This window comes from Diadema antillarum, unplaced genomic scaffold (assembly GCF_040938485.1).
Source record: "Diadema antillarum isolate AM-2024a unplaced genomic scaffold, OU_Dant_1.0 seq00001411_RagTag, whole genome shotgun sequence".
Taxonomy (NCBI): domain Eukaryota; kingdom Metazoa; phylum Echinodermata; class Echinoidea; order Diadematoida; family Diadematidae; genus Diadema; species Diadema antillarum.
In genome coordinates, this window is record NW_027272165.1 from 334,756 (window position 1) to 355,173 (window position 20,418).

The 20,418-nt window shown below is 38.4% G+C and overlaps 1 pseudogene; it reads left to right on the plus strand.

The window, feature by feature from the left end:
- The window catches only part of LOC139709187 (F-BAR domain only protein 2-like), a 169,081-nt pseudogene that overhangs the window by 63,033 nt on the left and 85,630 nt on the right, over nt 1–20,418 (plus strand).

A 20,418-nucleotide genomic window follows, 5' to 3' on the forward strand; every position in this document is an offset into this window, starting at 1 on the left:
AGGATCATGTATGGGACAATTTATCGAAACGCACAACCTTTCACATATTCATCCTCTGAAATAACCCATGACTGCCAATCTCCAGAAATATGTATGGATCTCCTTACGAGATATATATTCATCTCCACCATCAACTGTCGTAAATTGCCTAGCAACATCAACAAATTTACGCGCATGATTTCTGATGAAACGAACACTATAAGTACGCCCTTCATCCATATGTCATAAAATAATTCTTGCGGTCTCATCACTCCTTGCATGATGGACAGCAAAGTGTCAATTAGGATCAAGTCTTTCAAACATGTCGTGATGCATCATTACTGTCGTAAAACAGTTGTCATGGAAACTGTTTGTCACAAACTCACACCCATACACACGTACATCATTTGTATGATACTATCATACTTTCATTTTTTTTTATGTTAGCATACCCTAAGTTTAAGATAATTGTAATACAGTTATTGTTGGAACATTACACATGAAAAATAATGAGAGACATTTCTTGCCTCTTGTTTTTGCTAGAGATGGGTATTGCATTTTTTGTTGTTGTTCAATCTTCAGAGTGCATTGCTACTGCACATGAAAATTGCTTCCTTATTTTATAGCTTGTCTGCCTATTTTTCAGCCTCATTTGTTCTGCATAACCGATATTGTTGCCATGGTACTATTGAGGAAGGATGCCATTGAGGAAAAACCCTTTTTGATTCTTTCATACCAAGAGCAAGTACCGAAAGAGAGAGAGAGAAAAAAAAAGAACACTTCTTGGAGTTGATGGTAACGAGATGTTAAATGTCTTTCATCTAAAATTGATAAATTTGCCACCTTTGTGATAGTGCAATCATATGCTGATATGAAGACAAAAAACAAGAACTTGTGTTGGCGAATGTAAGAGCCAAAGTGCTGGATGTTATACTAGCATGTGGGTGATGACCACAAGTGGTTGCGTGCTAAATCCACCTCATGTTTCCAACACCATAATAACATTCACAGAGAACTGGCGTGTTCACATTCTATAACTTCTTGTTCACCCAGACAAGTCCCCCCCCCCCCCCCCCCCCCCATGTCCAAAGCTTGTCTAGACTTCTGTGATATATTCATCAACCACAGACATATCATATTATCTCACTCGACCGAAAGTATGCACTTTGGTAAAAATCAGATATTATTCCATGTTTGATAATCATATGTGGGGGTAATGAGATATGAAAAATACAGATTAAGCCTAATCAAGTGAAACCCCCGGTTGGGAATCTGTGATGACCAAGAATTTCCAAATGGGCTATCAAATATTTCTCCAGATTCCTAGGAAATGTTTGTTATTGTCTGTAAGAGACATACTAAATGAATTAATAGATATCCTTGTAAAGTCATTTTATACCAATGAATGTTGTTCATTATGAGCATTGAGAACTGATTAGTTGAGTAACAGGTAGTGGTGTTTGGTGGTCTTTCTTTAATAGCAAAACTTGTGGTTTGGTTTGTATGGAATTGGACTCCAGGGTATATGGCACCATTTAGCTCGCTGCAGGAAAGGGCAGTTGCTTTGAGGGGACTGGGAATTTGTGGTCTCGTTGCATTGGATTAAACACAAACAAACAAACAAGCATTCACACAAGCAAATGGAATGTTTTCTTCTATCGCAGCATTCATACCAATTGCAACATTTGTCTGCTTGTTCGTTTCCCTTTTTCTGTAGCTTTGCCAAGAAAGTACTGCTTTTTGACTGGTGGAAGGAAAGCTACAATTGTATGTGGCAGTGCAACTTGAATCTGGCGGGCAAATTTCATGCAGATTTTATTATGATATACCGGTATAATATTTTTTTGGCACAATTTGCAGTGGCTTTCTTGTGTCCACCCGAGCATGGGAGTTATCAATTTCTTTGTATGTAAAACTTCATTTGCATGTATGAATTTGCATCCACACGCACAGTGCAGCCACAGTATGGAAGTGGGTACATTGTTTTGTCTTTAATGCAAATACATCTATATGCAACTGAATTTTATAAGAAAGACATGCCCCACAACCTTCGATTATGTCTTATCACATCCTGTTAACATTTAATGGTTTGTACTATATCCTGCTTTTGAAAGTTTCCTTGAATGGGTAAGTGGACACTTAGAAGCTCTTTATTCATTAGTCTGTTGTTTTTCACTATCTGAAAACACCTGTGTTTCAAGGGCCCTTCATGTTGTGTTTTTTTCTTTTCTTTTTTTGTCTATGAGCTGTAGAACTACGTCAGGCCTATTCCTGTACTTAGAGGCACTTTACGAAGCACCATTAATCAATTGTTTTGTTTGTTTTGTTTTGTTTTTTTCCTGACACCTGTGTGTTTTCCCATCCCAGGCCAAGGAGCTGTACAACTCAAGATGCATCGAGTACGAGAAGCTGAAGAGAGAGGGGATTACGGGAAAGGAGTTGGAGAAGGCAGAAACAAAATACAAGAAGACATGTAAGTATTACTATCTCAGTGGACAGCCAATGAAAATGTAACCCTTGAACCGCTACTGTAAAAGTGGAAATTTTCGCAGTGTTGAAATTTTCGCACATTTCGCACAACCCAAAACTAGCGCGAAAATAAAAGCACACGAATGGTATTGTTTGCCATATATATGTTCCAGTAGTTGATGACTTGATTTCACGGAATTAAAAACACGCGAAACTCTTCTTTCCCCGCTGAGCGCGAAACATTAGTCGTGCGAAAATGTCCACTTTTACAGTATTTTTCACCAAAGAGAGAGAAATATATGTAAACTATAATCATTTAGACTTGTGGTAGAGTATGACACTTTTTGTATAGTTTGTACACTGGCAACCGTCAGTCAGTATACAGATGTAAGTGTGAATGTCAGTACAGTTATTACTCTGTACACATTCAGTAACTGCCTATTATTCAAGCTTGTTTCCCTCCCCCCCCCCCCCACCCCTATTCCCGCACCCTAAGCCTCCACTGTGGCAAATTGATGATGAGATTAATTTATAGTTTCGTGAAATATATCAATCTAGTGCTTCAAAATAAACCTGTCTTTCAGGAGAAATATGTCTTGGCTCTATCTCCGTGACTATGTTAAGGTTTTATGCCAGGAGTTTACTCTCACACTTGATATTATGTGGTATATCTGAGTATTAGAATAGATTGACAGATACACATGTACAAAAGATGGATAGATGGATGGATAGATTGATACATACACACCCAAAAAAACCAGAGAGGTCTGTCTGTGAGTTATGTTAGTTTCACCCCGTGACTCTTCCACATTAAGTTATTTTTGGTCATGTGTCATCAACCAGAATCTTCCCAAGTATGCCAATCTGGTTTTAATTGGTCTGGGTGCATGCGAGAAGCTTGTCATGCTGTCCCCGTAGAGGGCGGCAGACAGATTTGTCAGCAATCTTGATGTCAGACTTGTATAGAACTTCATGTACAAAGCTGTAGAGGAGATCATGAAGGAAAGTGGAGTAGTAGGTTCTGATACTTCATATTCTGTTCATTAATCACTTTTAATTATAAACTGAGTTGCTCTCCAAATTATGCCTATTATCATTTTTGCGTTGTAATGTGGTCAGATTAAAGGCCAAGTGTCTCATTTTGAACAGGCAACTTTTTACCATTGGCAGATAACAAAAACCCAGCTTGAGTGCTTCAAAATAATTCTAAAATGTGAGTTAGGGATGGAAACAGCCAATGTAAAAAAATGTAATCATTATAATCAATGTTAAGTATTGTTAAATATACAAAATGTGATTGATAGTTATAATGAAATTGTTTCTGGACTAAACTGTGTACAGTTAGATTTAGTGACAAAAATAGTGATATCTTCTTATATTTCAGGCTTTATTAAAAAATTTTATATGGTACAGTAAGATGTTTTGTGATACAACTGACCTACATCTATGCATCGATTGTGATTAGTAAAATATTTTTTAAATAAGCTCCAAAAGGTAAACAATACCTTTAAAGTAACAGCAGTCTATCTACCTATCTATCTGTTTATCTATCCATCTATGTGTCATGTATGTATGTATGTATGTATGTATCTATCTACCTGTGATATTACTTATGTAACATAGTTCAATGTTACCCTCCTCACAAGGGAACAAATACTTTCTGTTTCCTTGAAATATCCTTGTATGAGCAAGAGTAAACAACAGAGTGTCTCTTAATTGCTAAATTCAAAACTGGTTCTTAAATTGGCTACATGGATTGAAATTCCTGATTCTCTCATGTTGCAAATTTTTATGTAAATCTTTTTCTGATTTGTGTACTACTTCAATGGGTTTAACCGCTTCCATCTGATACTCACCATTATAAGATATGTATGCAGTGATATTGTATAGAGTTGCCAATTTGATAATGAAGAGATAATAATAATAATAATGATATTAATAATAATAATGATAATAATAATAATAATAATACTTGCATTTATAAGGCGCTTAATACTGGTGTTTGTAAGTTTCTAAGTGATGATAATTTCTGCAGTCATATTCCTTAAGGACTTGATTGATTGATCTTATATTGAATTCAATCTCTCTTTCTGTTGACACCCTTTGCGCTGCCAGTGGAGGAGTACAAGAATTTGATTGACAAGTACAGCACACTGAGGGAAGACTTCCAGAAGAAGATGACAGACACATGTCAGGTGAGTGGAGCCGTTTCTTCTTCTTCCTTTTTTTTTAATCCTCCTTTTTTAAGGAGCTAATCCCAGCTGTCTAATCCCAACAGGGGCTAAATATGGTAGGAATGTCTGGCTGCGATATGATCACCCGCCGCATAATTTCCATATCCTACCAAACAAGAGAAAACCCCTCCAAAACACATGACATGTAAAATATTTTGTTTCGGTGGAACACCCTTCCTTTCGTTTGGTGTTTGCCCTCTTTCGGTAGAGCTCGGCTAATTCCCTCAATTTACAGGCACTTTCTTTAATCCCACCCACATCCTCTTTAATTGCCTGACACTGCGATACCTTAATTTCTGCTGTCAGCCCTTACCACACCCCATCATTTATCCAGATAAGATCTATGTGGCAAAAGTGTGCCCTTCCCCCCCCCCCTCTTTTTTTTTGGGGGGGGGGAGGAGGAGGAGGAGGATGGGGTTGGGTTTTCAGCATGTTGTAACTTCCATCAAGAGTCTTGTTCACTTTGTTTCTCCTTTCTTGTTATAAGGGAGCTTTAGATTTCGTGACAGGGACATTAAGAAGAAAAAAACCTGTTCTGCGCATGCGCAAATTCGCTTATAAAAATCGACTTTGTGTCGTCTGAATTTGCTCTGTTGGTTGTGGGACATTTTTGCGTCCGCTCAAATTCAAGATGCTGAGAGCTACTCGCTGCTATGATCCTGTGGGGGCGCCATTTTACTTTGTATATGCTGCGTCCTGGCGGAATCGAAAGCTACTTTTCAACACAACGCAGGGAGAGAGGAGAACAATTGTCATCTAAATGTCTGGGTTGCAAATCTAAAGCTCTCTATTAACTCATGACTTCTGAATCTTTGATTATCCTGAGCCCTTCTAAATTTTGCCTCGTTTGTTTTCTGCTAGGTATTCCTTTTCTTTCCTACTTTACTCCCTGGGCCTTCTCTATTGTGCTATCACTACTAAAGTGTGCATAGTATTTTTAATTCATAATTGTGATCAACTTCTCTGTCATGCATAATGATACTGAGTTTTGTAAAACCAAAATTTTTTGTGAATTTTGGGAAGAACTAAGATTCACAAAACAGTTGGACAAAGTGTGCGATGAAATATAATTGCAACTGCACTTCCAAATCTATCACAACTGTGTTTAATAGGCATTGAATCAAATACTCTGTGATGCTGTATTTATGTCTTGATATTTCATTTAACTTGTTAAGGACAGTTTGATTTTGCTACAACATGCATTTCCCATAGGCACCTGCCTTTTAGTATACTCGGGACTCATCCTCAACAGGTTAATAGAAGCCCAACAATACTGAGTACTAGATATATATTTTATTTGGGTCTAGAGGTACTGGTAATTTTTTCATTGTCAGCAATTTGTGAAAATTCCAAGATTTTTTTGTTTGAAAGATGAAGTAACAAAAATGATGGAGGTATTTTGATAGGCTCATTGCAGTCAAAACACAGAAGAAAAAAGTGTTGCTTCATCAGCAAGTACAGAGTGTGTAGCACCTGTTGAAAGTGGCTGATGCTATCATTATCCAATTTTAAGACCTTAGTACAGGTACAGGTCTCTGGAGAGGATTTGGGGATGGGTGGAGCTAGGAAAGAGGCTTGCCTGTGCTACCTTGGTGTTACCTCTTGTATTGAACTCACCAGGCTAACTTTGTTCCCTTACCCTTCCATGTCCGTCCTTCCCCTCGACTCAAGACACTCTCCCGTTGAAATGAAGCTGCACACAACCACTTGTGTCCCAGACACCCCTCTTATGCCCATGACGTAACCCAAACGTCACCCTTCCCATTATCCATCATTCGTGCCCGAAATACCTACCCAAGCCCCCCTTAGCCATTCTGTGAACCATTACATAGACCTTTCACTCTCCCCCTGTTTTTTTCCACGTAGCAAGGCTAGAGTTGCACGCGTAAATCTTTGCTATTAATTCCTCTCGAAGCATGACGCTCTGCAAATATTGCATTCCTGCTTGGCTATCGTCTTATATCCCAAAGATTGCAAGAGGAGACGTAAGAAGCTTTTGTGTAATGACAATGACAGCAAATAAACAGGAGAGGTATTATAGGCAAAACTTAATCTTGATAATTGAGAGAATACAACATGCATGATTCAGTAGAAATTCAATTATGATTACTGGGCAGAATTTCACCAGAGGGAATGGCACATAATTTCAATCTAGGATTAGCTCCTAAAATAAGTAGTCAACTAATGGTTTTGTATGATAATCATGTACTCTGCTAGAATACTGAACATTGCAAACTGTTGCCTCTTGGTATGTTATTTAACGGTATAGCATCATCCTTTGTAATATGAATTTGAGTTAATAAACCATCCACTTGTAGAGTGAGCTACACAGCGCTAGATCTGAAATATAGAATTATTCTGGGTTCCAATCAAATGGATGCTGTTATTGAAGTCACTGGTTTTTGTAAATAGTGTTATTTGCATTATAATTTGGGATGTGCCAACTGTCCTAATGTAATGAGGGTTCAGCAAGTTGCCACACACACATGTAAGGCTGAAGTTAGGGAAATCATTATGATCATCAGTTCATATATATGGGGCGTAATCATTAGAAACAATTTTGCAAGATAAGGAACTTTTGTCCAAAAGTTTCAAGGCATCACCATGAGTGTGGATTCCTTCACAAAAGCATGATTGTGTTCATTATGTATTCATGATTATCTTATAAAATTGTCTGATCCTATTTTGCAAGTGATCTCTGAAATGAAGAAATATTTATTTAATGAATGTGAAATGGCATATGACATTAGTTAGTCTGCAATTTTTTCAAGATAATTCACAGTATTTTTTTTTCTGTAAATACTGTAGGTCACATTGCCACATAAGGAACGTGAAATAGACATGAAATCATGTTCTGCTCATGAATGGTTGTTAGCTTGTCTTAACTTTCGAATGAGAATGAGTAGCCAAAAAGAGTTCAGCTTGCTGTTGAAGTGTTTGAACTTGAGCTAATCAGCGTCTTTTTTTTTTATCTATGCCAAAAAAAGAGAGCACTCTCCTCCCTGCAAATTTACGGCGATTCATATCATCATAATCAGCTATCGTAGCCGTCTGTGTAAAGAGGCCGTCATCCCCTGAAGGAAATAGCAGAGCAATTGAATTAATAAATGTCATAATTATGAGATGGGATCGAGCTTCACGCTCATTATCGGCCGGACGCCGTGGCAGCCAACGTTCGGGCTTGTTTTTCATTGAGAAATAAACGTTCGAGTCATTATTGAATTTGCACAGTCTAGACGGTACGGGACTCCCTCCTCATTCCGTTGCCAGACACTTTATTGATAATGTCTATCTTCCCAACGTAAATCCCCAAATTTTAAGATGACTTAGCGTTTGATATTTGTTGGGGGCAATTTTCAGTGAATGTTCGCATCTCATTCACATTTTGGGGTTAGAATGATTGTATGGTTTGTTTAATAATAGAGGGATATAAATAAGGTATGATTTCACATGTGTTTAAAGGTGTGAGGTACTGGACAGTATTTTGAGTGTGTGTGTGCCAAATTTGTGTCAATTATACATATTGTAGCTGATCTTTAAAAAAAAAGACAAAACACTATATTTACTCTCTCAGGGTTAGTTTTAATAAGGCCCATTGCCTTCTCATTAACCCCTTCACTTGATAACATTGTTTTATCTGTCACAGTGTCAGGTCTTATTTCTTCATATAATTGTTGTCACATTTTTATGCATGCATGTTTTATAAAGTGAAAATAAATGAATGAATTGATTATTCTTTTTTTTTCTAAATGGTAATGTTGAAAATATATTATGGTAAATTCAGTCCGAGCCCAAATTATAAAACATCCTTGTCTGACTGATATTTTGTATCAAAAATAAATAGATTGATATTGTTGTCAATAGCTTGTAAGTGAATTGTGATAGTATGATAAACACACATACTATTGCACAACACTTCATTTCCACAATTTGCATATTGATTAGTAGACTGGCCATATGTGAAGGGTAAAAAAGCAATTAAGACATTAGTTATGAAAGCAAAGAAACACATAGCGCACTATAATTGAGTAAGGGTGGTATTAATAGCTACAATGTATAATAGCAAGCATGATTATGAGAGTAATGGTATTAGGAACCATTAAAATGAAAGCAGCAATAATTCCATTAGTTTTTATAGGCAATTATGCCTGTATGACCACTGTAATTGCTGCTGACACTACCATTTATCATTTCTATCACTACTACGTGTACAAGATAATTTGTGCTACTACTTTTGCTACTACTGCCAGTACTACTACCTGTACTACTACTACTACCACTTCTGCTACTACTACTACTTTCTACGACTACTACTTCTACTACTACTATTACTACTATTACTACTACTACTACTACTACTGCTACTACTACTATTACTACTATTACTACTACTACTACTACTACTACTACTACTACTGCTACTACTACTATTACTACTACCACTACTACTACTACTATTACCACAACTTCTACTGTATTACTCCTGCTATTCCGGTTTTACTTCTATGACTGCTAAGTGCTAATGCTTCTATGTAACTACTTCTACTACTTATTACAATAACAACAATACTGATTACTAGAAGATGTAGTTTTTGGAGGTATCATTTATCACTGGTAGTTCTGTTACTATTGACATTATTATCTTCGTTATTATCTTCTATTTCGTGATCATGCACATTATTGTCATCATCCTAACAATATGTAACAATAGTAATCTGCATTATCACCATTGACATCAAAACAATTATCACAACCTGTATGTACTGGTAATCATATTTGTCCTGCTTATATTTTTTTATTACTCTCTCCCTCACCCTGCAGAAGTTTGAGGCACTGGAAGAGGCCCACTTGCAGCAGTTAAAAGACTTCATCAAACAGTACAACGTGGCCATCAAAGAGTGCCATTTCAATGTGCAGGAGGTGAGATTTCAGAGGTCAGAGGTCACTGTATGCTGCTCTGACCTCTTGCATGGCAAAAGGAAGTAAATCACAAAGAGTGATTTTATTGTTTTTACTCTTAAATGATTGATGATTTGTATGTCACTGAAACTGACAGCAATGCACTATTATGTCTCCTTAACTTTGATTGGTACTTCTCAGTGGGCCAAAGTTTCTTCTGTGCACCGAAAAAACAGTAAAAATGCATTAAAAAACTGTCGGGTGGTTTGCACAGGTCAGTATGGACCACCATTTAATGGAGAAGGAGAGAGAAATAGAGCATCTATGGAGCAAGAAAAGAGTTTCTTCGTCTTTGCTTCTTCTGATGTTTTTAGTGAGAGCCAGTGAGTTGTTGTTATTGTCTTTGCCTTTTTTCACTATCATGATCATATTATTGTTGTTGTTGTTTTTGCCTGCGGTCACTATCATTTGTCACTATCGTGATCACGTGGGGTTTTTCATTAATTTCAACCTACCCACTGGCTTTTTTTTTTTCAGTAGCCCTGAACAAGTGAGAGAAACATGGCTATGAGCCATCCTCCTTGTAAAAATCTTTCTTTGAGAACTGAAAAATTACCTGAGCCCAGGAGCTTTATTTTTATTTCATTTATTCACCTGTTGGTGCTTGTGTAGCAGCACCTGCAATATTTCAGCTTCACACGCTAACTAATATCAGGTTATGATGATGTGTTATGCACGCAGACGGTAAAAAAAAAACAAAAAAAGAAGAGTTTCATGAGGTAATGTGATCGTGAAAATGTCAAGGATGATACAACAAGCAAATTAAAGTAGCTTTACCAGAGCTGAGTGTTGGAGTGGGTGAATCAGGAAACAGCTGTGTCTCCTAACGAGTGTGTGCTGAGATAACCATAGTTCTTCAAGGTGTGTGCCTTTTTCAGTATCAGTAGTGGGATTCACACTGACGCAAATTAGCGGGATTTAAATCTTGAGATTTGCATGTGATCCAAATTGGTAAGATTTTTGCCGGTGTGGACACAAAAATCTCACTTTAACAGCGCGATCAGCATCGCGATCCAAATCCCAAGAAATCTTGCGATTATTCAGGAATTATTACAATGAATTGAGGAATAGTGTGATAATTCACACTGCAAGGAATTTGTGACGTGCTGGAGCAGATAATCTTGAGATATTACATCTTGTCATTCAAAACGCAACATCACAACAGTGTGCAAGAACAAGGGCAAGGGTATTGGTGTCCAGTCGACTTCTGCTTAATCCCAGGGATGCCAAGTTCACAAAATTTTTATGAGTGAGATTTTCATGACTCGGCATCTCGGCGAGCGAATGTGCGCGCGAGCGAGGGTGTGGGAGGGGTTTTTCCTCCTGTAGCCTCCTACGTTAGGGAGCTTTTTCAATTTTTAGCTTTCAATGGTGCGATCAGGGGGGCATTTCATGAAGCATTTTTGTCCGACAACTTGTCGGACAAATTGCTCTCAGCCAATCAGATGCAAGGATTTCAGTAGCTTTTAACATTTTGTCAGACGAAATATCTGACAAAATGCTTCATGAAATGCCCCCCAGGTATACTTAAGTGACTATTTTTTACTTATTTTGAAAGACAAAAGGAAAATACTCTTTCAATGGCAACTATCACTTTAATCTTTTGAGCTATGCTCATTATACCCCCGCCAAACGAAGTTTGAAGGGGGTATATAGGAATCAGCGGACGGTCGGTCGGGCGGTCGGTCGGGCGGTCGGTTGGGCGGTCGGGCGGTTGGGCGGTCGGGCGGTCGGTCGGGCGGTCGGTCCGTTGCAAATCTTGCATCGCGAACTACTTCCTCAGTTTTCAACCGATTCCCATAAAACTTGGCACAGATGTGTGCCTTGGGTTGTAGATGTGCAAGACGTATTTTTTGACAGTACCCAAAAGTACGTTGCCATGGTAACGGCATATTATGGGCAAAAATGGGTACAAATCTTGCGTCGCGAACTCCTCCCACAGTTTTTGATCAATTTTTATGAAATTAGGTACAGATGTTCATCTGAATATGTTAATGTGCAAGACACATATTTCCGCAGTGGCAAAAAGTGCGTTGCCATGGTAACGGCATATTATTGGTAAAATATAGGGCAAAATGCTTCATGGCAAAACTGCTTCATCAGTGTTCTTCCAATTCTCATGGAATTCATATTGAATGTTTGTCTTAGGATATAGGTCAGCATGACACATTTCTTGACAGTGACAAAAAGTATGTTGCCATGGTAACAGCTCACATATTATGAGCCAAAATGATGGAAAATTTTGTGTTGCAAACGACTTCCTCAGTTTTTGCCCAATTTCCATGAAACTTGGTACAGATGTGTGCCTTTGGTTGTAGATGTGCAAGACGCATTTTTCGACAGTACCCGAAAGTATGTTGCCATGGTAACGGCATATTAATGGCAGAAGATCAAGGAAAGATCTTGCGGATTTAACTACTTCCTCAGTTTTTTGACCAAAGCTTATGAAATGTTGTTTTGACCAAAGCTTATGAAATGTTGTTTGGCGGGGGTATAACCAGTCGCTGTAGCGACATTTCTAGTTATTATAGGCCCAAGTTGCCGATTTCGCGCGGTGCGTGAGAAAAATGGGTGCCATGCGTGAGATCGTGAGACGGCCCCTAAATGCTTGAGTGTCACGCAGAATGTGTGAGACTTGGTAGCTCTGTAATTCTGGTTGTACCTTTGACCTCTAATACACATGTGACGAGGTGGAGGTCAGCGTGACCATCATAATGGCTTCTGCCACAAATGGTGCATGAACATTACATACTGTATCACTTGAGTGTTTTGGGAGTTGTATGTTTGATTGGCAGGCCACAAAGTTCGTGAGACAACTCTAGTATTGTGTGTCTTTGGCAGGCCACAAGGTTCGTGAGACAACTCTAGTATTGTGTGTCTTTTGTGGTTGGCAGTTGGCAAAGAGACTTGTTGCAGTGTCTCAGCACACTACTAATACTCTAAACACGTTCAGAAACATGATTACAAAGAGCTATTTTTCAAGTGTGAAATCCCTTATTGTCTTATGCTGTATTCTCTTCCAGGCATTTTATACAGGCATTATATAGGATGATGTGTAACACAGTCATGGCTGTATGTTCTTTATTGTCTGGAGTAGGGAAACCTGACATGAATGTAGGCTGTTTAATTCATGAGGCAGTAAGGGAAGAAAGAGGAGGGAAATGGGGGGGGGGGGGGTTGAAAGAAATGAAGACAAGAAAGAGAAGACGCAAAGAGTTGGTATGATACACTCCTGGGGACGTCACGTTGACGCGAGTCTAATGCTGCACGCCTGATGTGCATCCCTAAATAGTCTCTCAGAGTGCAGTGACTCATATGAAAGCTTGTTGCTGCTAATTTGGGGCATCTTTTCTTGCCAATTTTTTTTTTTTCTTTTCTGAAAGCCAGTGAATGTTTTCATAAAACTTACAGTACTGGAGAGAGAAAGAGAGTGCATAAACTGCTCCAAAGTTGCTGCGAATGGCAGAGAAATGGGAGCAAATTTCCATTTGTTTAGGATTATGTAGATGCGCAATGAATTCATTAGAGTCTGCCATTGTATCAGGTATAAGTCATGTTGAGTGCGTGTTTGTTTGTGTCGTTTCCTTTCTGTCTTTCTCGAAATTATGAAAAACAAATTATATCGAGATGATTGCGCTACAGAACTTTGGGCTGAAACTGATCACCTTGTTTTAAAGGGTGTGTACAGTTCTGGTCGAGGTGAGGATTTAGCTTTTATCGTTTTGCAAGATATTCAGAAACCACTCTATGAGATGTCAAAGAGCATGCAATTCTAAGGGGTATCAAAAGTTTATTTGATGAAAATCGGTTTTGAAATGGCTGAGATATCCAAAAACAAGGTGAAACAAAGAGATCCTAATAAAAGGCGTGGCCTGTCGCCTTTTATTGTTATCACTTTTTTGGATATCTCAGCCATTTGAAAACCAATTTTCATCAAATAAACGTTGAATCCTTCTTAAAATTACATGCTCTTTCATATTTCATAAGAGGTTTCTCATTATCTCACTTAGGAATGTTCAAAACATGAATCCCCACGTCAACCAGTACTGTACAGTCCCTTTAAGCCAAAAACTCATTTGTTTGTTTAATGATAGTCGATGTGGTTTTCTCTCTAATGTAATTATGTGTAAAGTATTAGGAAAAGATTTCAATCACATAAAATACCCCACCCATACTACACCTCCTACCCCTCTTCCCCCACCCAGAAAGGTACCAGGGGCCATTTATTTGTATGGAGTGGTAACAGGCAGCCACACACCATACAAGACCATGCAGAGTGTTCTGCTGCTGATTTCAGTAGAAAAACCTGGCTAGAATCTTAATAGGTTTCTTAAGTTGTTGTATAGATGAGACAATCATGGCAACAATTTTTGTATGTATCACTCTTTCTTTATCTCTTCTGGTAAATGAGATGAAAGCGTTGTGCTGGTATAGATAATAATATTCACTGCATATTGTGCTGCTACCTTCACGAACGGTGTGCCATTCATTTTAGCCCATCTAATCCCGGGGTAATTTTTCTGCAGAAATTATCATCTTGTTCATAACTTGGCAACAGCGAATTTTTTCTGCGTATCTTGAATTGGGGAAGGATTAGATGGGAACTGGTAAGATTCATTAAATCTGTACAAAATCAGAAAATTATTACCAAAAAAGATTGCCATTTGAGACACACACATAAACTTTAATCTTCTTCAATTTGTTAATCTATAAAGGATCTGTTATAAATGTAGTGATTGAAAAACTGTGATAATTCTGCTGACCCATATAGACAACGGCATTTAACGAAAAAAAGGGCTCAAATGAATTAGAAGTTTTACCCTGTGATATACTCACAGTGAATAATAGAATTCATAATTAAAAGACATATAACAACACCAAATCCCTAGAAATGTGGTTTGGTTATGGGATAGGGTGAATATTGCCTCAGGCAATTTTAACAAGGCCACCTCATGAAGTGCTTTTACAAATTGACTATGTTAAGTGAAGGAAGTCTTTTAAGATGGAATATCTTACAGTGTAGAATTTTTTTTTGCAAATTTCTTGCTCTGGAAGGCAGAATGGTAAAAAGCAGACATTGGGGGAGGGGGAAGGGGATTAAAATGATTACAAAATATACTCTAATCTGTGACATTATAGACCAGCAAAGTTCACTAGCATTTGCTCTGTGAGAAATTTTATTAGCACACAAGTTTCCAGTTTTACTGTACTGCACGTAAATGGAGTGGTACATTGTATATATGGTGAAGCATTTTTGATAGATTCTGTTTTTAATTCTACTGTTACCATAAGATCAAGAATGATAAATAAAACCCAAGTGAGTAAATCCCAGGTTGCAAATAAAAGAAAATAGTTAAAGGAAGGGTGTGATTGTTAAGATAATAGTCACAAGAAGAATCTAGGAAATTGCCATGTACACTTATGCAGATTTTGTATTTGTGTATTTACATGTACACTGTATGTACATATGTATCTATTAATTTATTTGTCTTTTATTCATTCATTAATTCTTTCATTCATCCTGTTTATACTTTGTGATACCTTCAGTTAGATTTTGTAATATTGTTCAGATTCATTCAGGAGATTTCTGTGACAAGGACCCATAGAAATTCCATCATAATTAACCAAAAAGGGGTCATCAATTTATGTCCGATCACTGCGCTTAATGAAGATTTCCATGACCCGTTTCCTGGCGTGTGACTTCCACCCCATTATGACTGCCGGGGTCACATGTCACGGCAGCTGCTTCAAAGGCACAGAGGAAAAGGGGCCAACCCAACACCGTCGCAGTGAATCAGTTGACGTCAAAGAAGTGGCCGATTCCTTCCTCATCATTTCAGCCAAATTGCAGGGATTACCCCCCCCCCCCCTTTTTGTTTTTCACCGTGTGTAGTCCACTTATTTTCTCCTGGCCTTTTGTTTAATCATTTTTGTCCTGTTTATTATCATTTCTTTCATACTTGTCTGAGTAAATGCACCCGTCTTCATTGCTAGTTCATTTTCAGCAATTTTGTTTTGTGGTGTATTCAAAAGTTTTGGTTGTTCCTGTTCGAATCCAAGAGATGTGCAGTAAACCTCTGAAAACATTTCTGCAAGTGGCAGTCAGATTATCTACACTAGTAAATTGTTATGTTGGACATGCCTTGGATGAGAACAGTCCATGAAATGTAAGAAAAAAATACTGTTGTGGAAAAAAAAAATGTTATCCTATCCATATGATAAATGCTGTATCTTTCTGTGCATTTTCATAAGGTTGTCATTCACATGATGTTCATAATTTTGCAAGCTTTATTTGTTTTTATACAATTGGTAGTTGTTGTACTTGGCAGAGAAATTTTTGCGTTTTTAACGACATTTGTCAGTGTAACAGTTAGGTGTGTTGTAGATGTACAATACATTTCAGTTAGTTGCAGCCCTTCCATTATTTTCATGTGGCAGGATTGAAGTGTAGCTTGCTTGGGACAAGCAGATGCAAAAGTGTTTTTTTGGCTGTTGGATCAAGTTAAAGGCACTCTCTTTTGTGACATATTCCCACACCAACACAGATAAGCCATGCCTGAGTGCTGGTGTCTAGGAGAAGGGGGTGAAAGCATGGAAATATGTGAAAGATTGCTTCTCAAGCACTTGTACATCGCATTGAAGGCGCAAAAAAAAAAAAGTCTGAGCAATGATTTGAAAACTTGCTTGTTTTTCTCTGATACTTAAGCAGATTTCCCCAGGGATATTATGCAAAGCCATCAGCAAGAACGAGCATATCGCAAAGAATAAGGCAAAATACCAAGGGTGCAATTTTGGAATTTGTACGTACGTGGTATATAACCCAATCAGCTTCCTTGTGTGTTATACACTACCAATCTATATAAATGCATATCTCCGTCTAGGCATATGTTGCACCCTGTGCCTACTGCAATGTGTCCCACATTGTGTATTGGAAGCGTTTGTGAACACTGAAAGTTTGATCATATGTGATTCAAGTCATTTTAAAGGGTGTGTACAGTTCTGGTTGAGGTGAGGATTTAGCTTTTAATGTTTTGCGAGATAATTAGAAACCACTCTATGAGATGTCAAAGAGCATGCAATTCTAAGGGGTATCAAAAGTTTATTTGATGAAAATCGGTTTTGAAATGGCTGAGATATCCAAAAACAAGGTGAAACAAAGAGATCCTAATAAAAGGCGTGGCCTGTCGCCTTTTATTGTTATCACTTTTTTGGATATCTCAGCCATTTGAAAACCAATTTTCATCAAATAAACGTTGAATCCTTCTTAAAATTACATGCTCTTTCATATTTCATAAGAGGTTTCTCATTATCTCACTTAGGAATGTTCAAAACATGAATCCCCACCTCAACCAGTACTGTACAGTCCCTTTAAGGCTCTCCTTCTACACTTCTCTTATATGCCTCAAGTGAGTTACTTCTGGAAGGAAGTATAGCTGACAATGAAGTAACTAAATGCAAGATAGCTATCTTTGCAACATGAGATCTATTTAGGATTCAGCTGTGCTATTTGTAGAGGAAACTCGATAATTCATAGCAAAATATGAACTTCTTTTTGAAGCAACATTGGCTCAATCACCTATCAGTAAAAGTGCTTTATTTTTAGTGGGGAAAAAATGTAGAAAGGAGAATACTCCCCTCAAAAAAAAGAAAAAAAGAAAGACGTCCCTGCATGTGCAAATTTTCTGGGGCCCGAAGAAAGTTCTCAGGGTAAAAGCCTTTATAGTTTAGGTCATGCTATCCACGTTACACTATTCCAGGGCGAAGTGCAAAATCTTGTCTTTATCATTTCCCTTTTAGATGACATGCATACACCCTCCCCCCCCCCCCAAAAAAAAAAAAAAAAAAAATGAAACAAATCCAAACAAAACAAAATGAAACTTATATGTGTGTGTTTTAGTGTCTTTCACGAAATGAATATAATCATAGACTGGGAACTTCTGAATTTGTTGGCACTAAAGAAGGGAAAAGCCAAAGTGTTGTAGCTTTAAATTCTCTATTGTGATGCATAGGAGAAACCAGGCCAACAATAGGAAGTTGCCAATTGAACCATTGAAAAAGAACAGCTGTCTGACAGTACTGTCTTGGATTTGTAGTAAACAGATATTTCAAGTTGCTTGATGTTTTTGCTCAGTGAAAATCGATGAATTCTGTATGTAACCTTTCCATGCCCCGTGAATGTGTGAGTTTGTAACTGTATCAGCGAATGAGGATTTTCAGGGGTGAATCATTATCCCTCATTAGTTATGGATGCCATTTGAAATCGACACCCACATGAAAATTTGCCACTAATTCCGGGCTCTTTCGCCCCGTACTCTCCGGTACGTGGTGCCCCTTTTCCATTCCCGTGTTGTGGCAGTTTGCACGCACACATGCTTGCCACAGGAGTCATGTGTTTAGCGAGCTTTTCCCGATCCCAGCTATAGTATAAGATTCCTTCGGTTGATGAGACGAGCACGCCACCCCCTCACTGCGAGCCCACCTCACGCTAATTCTCACAGCTTAGTCATATCAAACCCCCCTTATCTGTTACGAATCAAACAGACTGTGCCGTTTTTGTTCTTCACATGCTCTATTCCATGCCACGCTGTTGTTGTTCTCCCCACCGCCCCCCTCTCATCCCTTGACGTCTTTCTCTTTCCCGAGCCTTGCCGTCGAATGTCAAAAGATTCTCGACGTCCTTTAAACGTGTTGTGTGTTTCGCGTCATGAGCAGCTGCGCAGTTCATGTGTCTTGCTGCGACGTACGGTTTTTCTGAAGGAAGTGCCGTCTTTGCCGTCTTAAGCCGCACATTCGACGTGGAAGAGTATCCGGGGAAGTCTTTTGTGGAGAGACAAAATTTCCAGCGGAGATTATAGAGCTTGATACAGCGATGACAGGGCTGCCCAAGTCTTAGCTCTCAACCATCCCTCCTTTTTCCTCTCTCTCTCTCTCTGGATCCTACAGCCGAGCCAACGACGAGTTTCTAAATGGCGGAAGAACTCTCAGGAATGTGCCCCCAGGATTTGGATTTCATTAATTGGATTATTGCACACCAGGGAATTAAAAGAAGGAAGCCGACTTTTTCTTATTTTTGTTTCTCTCTCTTTGAATTGAACTAAAGAGTCTGAGAAAAGACTTGCTTTTTTCTGTTAAGTCTTTCTGGGCTTGGGAGAATTACTGCAGCATTGGACCTGGTATTCAGAGAGTTAAGCTCAAAATGGGCAACTGCTACAGGAAAGTGCAGCCTGCTGATGACGAGGTGTGTCTGCAAGATTTCTTTTCCTTCCATATCTTGAGGAGTAGGTGCTCGCAATGTGACACTTGTATCAAAATTGCTGGTGATGAATGTGCAGAATGGATTCTTGGGTTATCCTTCTACTTGGATGTCATTAATGATTTGATGACATTGTGATTTGTGTTGCATCTCGTAAGAGTTGATAAAATTATGTAACTTAATGCTTATGTGATGCATGGAGCAATCCAGTGTACATTCGACAGGAGTTGTAACTTCCACATGGCAAGGGTGTGGTGCCAGTAAAACAGTTCTACCTTTAATGATTATTTTCAAAAATGCATTACCGGTATGTTATGCTCATATTACAAGTTGACTTTTTCCTTTGTATTTTCTTAATATTTATCTAACTTTCTTTTTTTTTGTCGTGCTAAACTGGGATAATGTTGGCACTTTGCCACTGCTTTTCTTATTTTAAGTCACAATTTTTAGCATGCATGCATTAGTGATTATTGAGGGTAGAGCTGTACAGTCTTGCTCTGTCGTCACTTGTGTACACACATATTGATGTTGAGAATGATTGCAAATTCATATGTGAATGTTATGTCCAGTTGATAAAGAGAATGTACATGATAAAAATGGCTTAATGTATTCTTTTGTAATGAAGCACTAAAAGCATTTGATAGCAATGTCATTATAATGTGTCTCAATGGGAGGTGAGCGTCCATCCTGTGCTGTGAATGTAGACGGATCAAATTTAAGCCTCTAGGCATGCAATCATGTGCTCTATTAATTAATTCCTCTTTCCGGGGGTAATTTTATCTGCTTTTCACTTCGCACACCTCAAATATGAGGAGAGAAAAAAATGAACTCCCCACTCCTGCGGCTGTACCCCATCTATACTAGGCCGGTAGCCCTTCTGTGCTTGTGATTGTACAGTATGAATACTAGGGCAGGAGCCCTCTTATGCTGGTGATTGTATTGTTACTCGCTAGGAGCAATAGCCATCCTATGCCGGTGATTGTAAGGCGTACTGTGTAGAGATGAATTCCATTTCAACTGGAAAAAAAAAAAGGAGATTTATTTATCAAACATATACGTGGTTGTTTAAATAACATTATTGGATTTAAGCCACACTTAACCCATTGAGGACAAGTCCTGAGTATACTCGGGCAAGTGTCTATGGGAAATGCGTGGTGTAGCAAAATCAGCCAGTCCTCAATGGGTTAAAAGAAAATCCTATGGGCATCTGTCCAATGATTACGATAGCACGCCTCAAGATTATGTGACCATTTGTTGCAATACGAATGTATCCCTGAATGGTTTTCAAGACAAAAACTCAGCGTTGAAATTTGCATCATGTTTTGTCTTGTTGTTTATCCCCATCTGCAGGTTCAGCGAGAGTTCACAGAGCAATGTGAAGAGTTGACTGAGGTCAAACTCATCTCCATGTTTGCTGAGTCAAAGGGAACCGGCAAGGAAAGACCAGGTATGGATGAGATGATGATGGTGGTGATGATGGTGATGATGATATTGATGATGGTGATGATGGTGATGGTGATGATA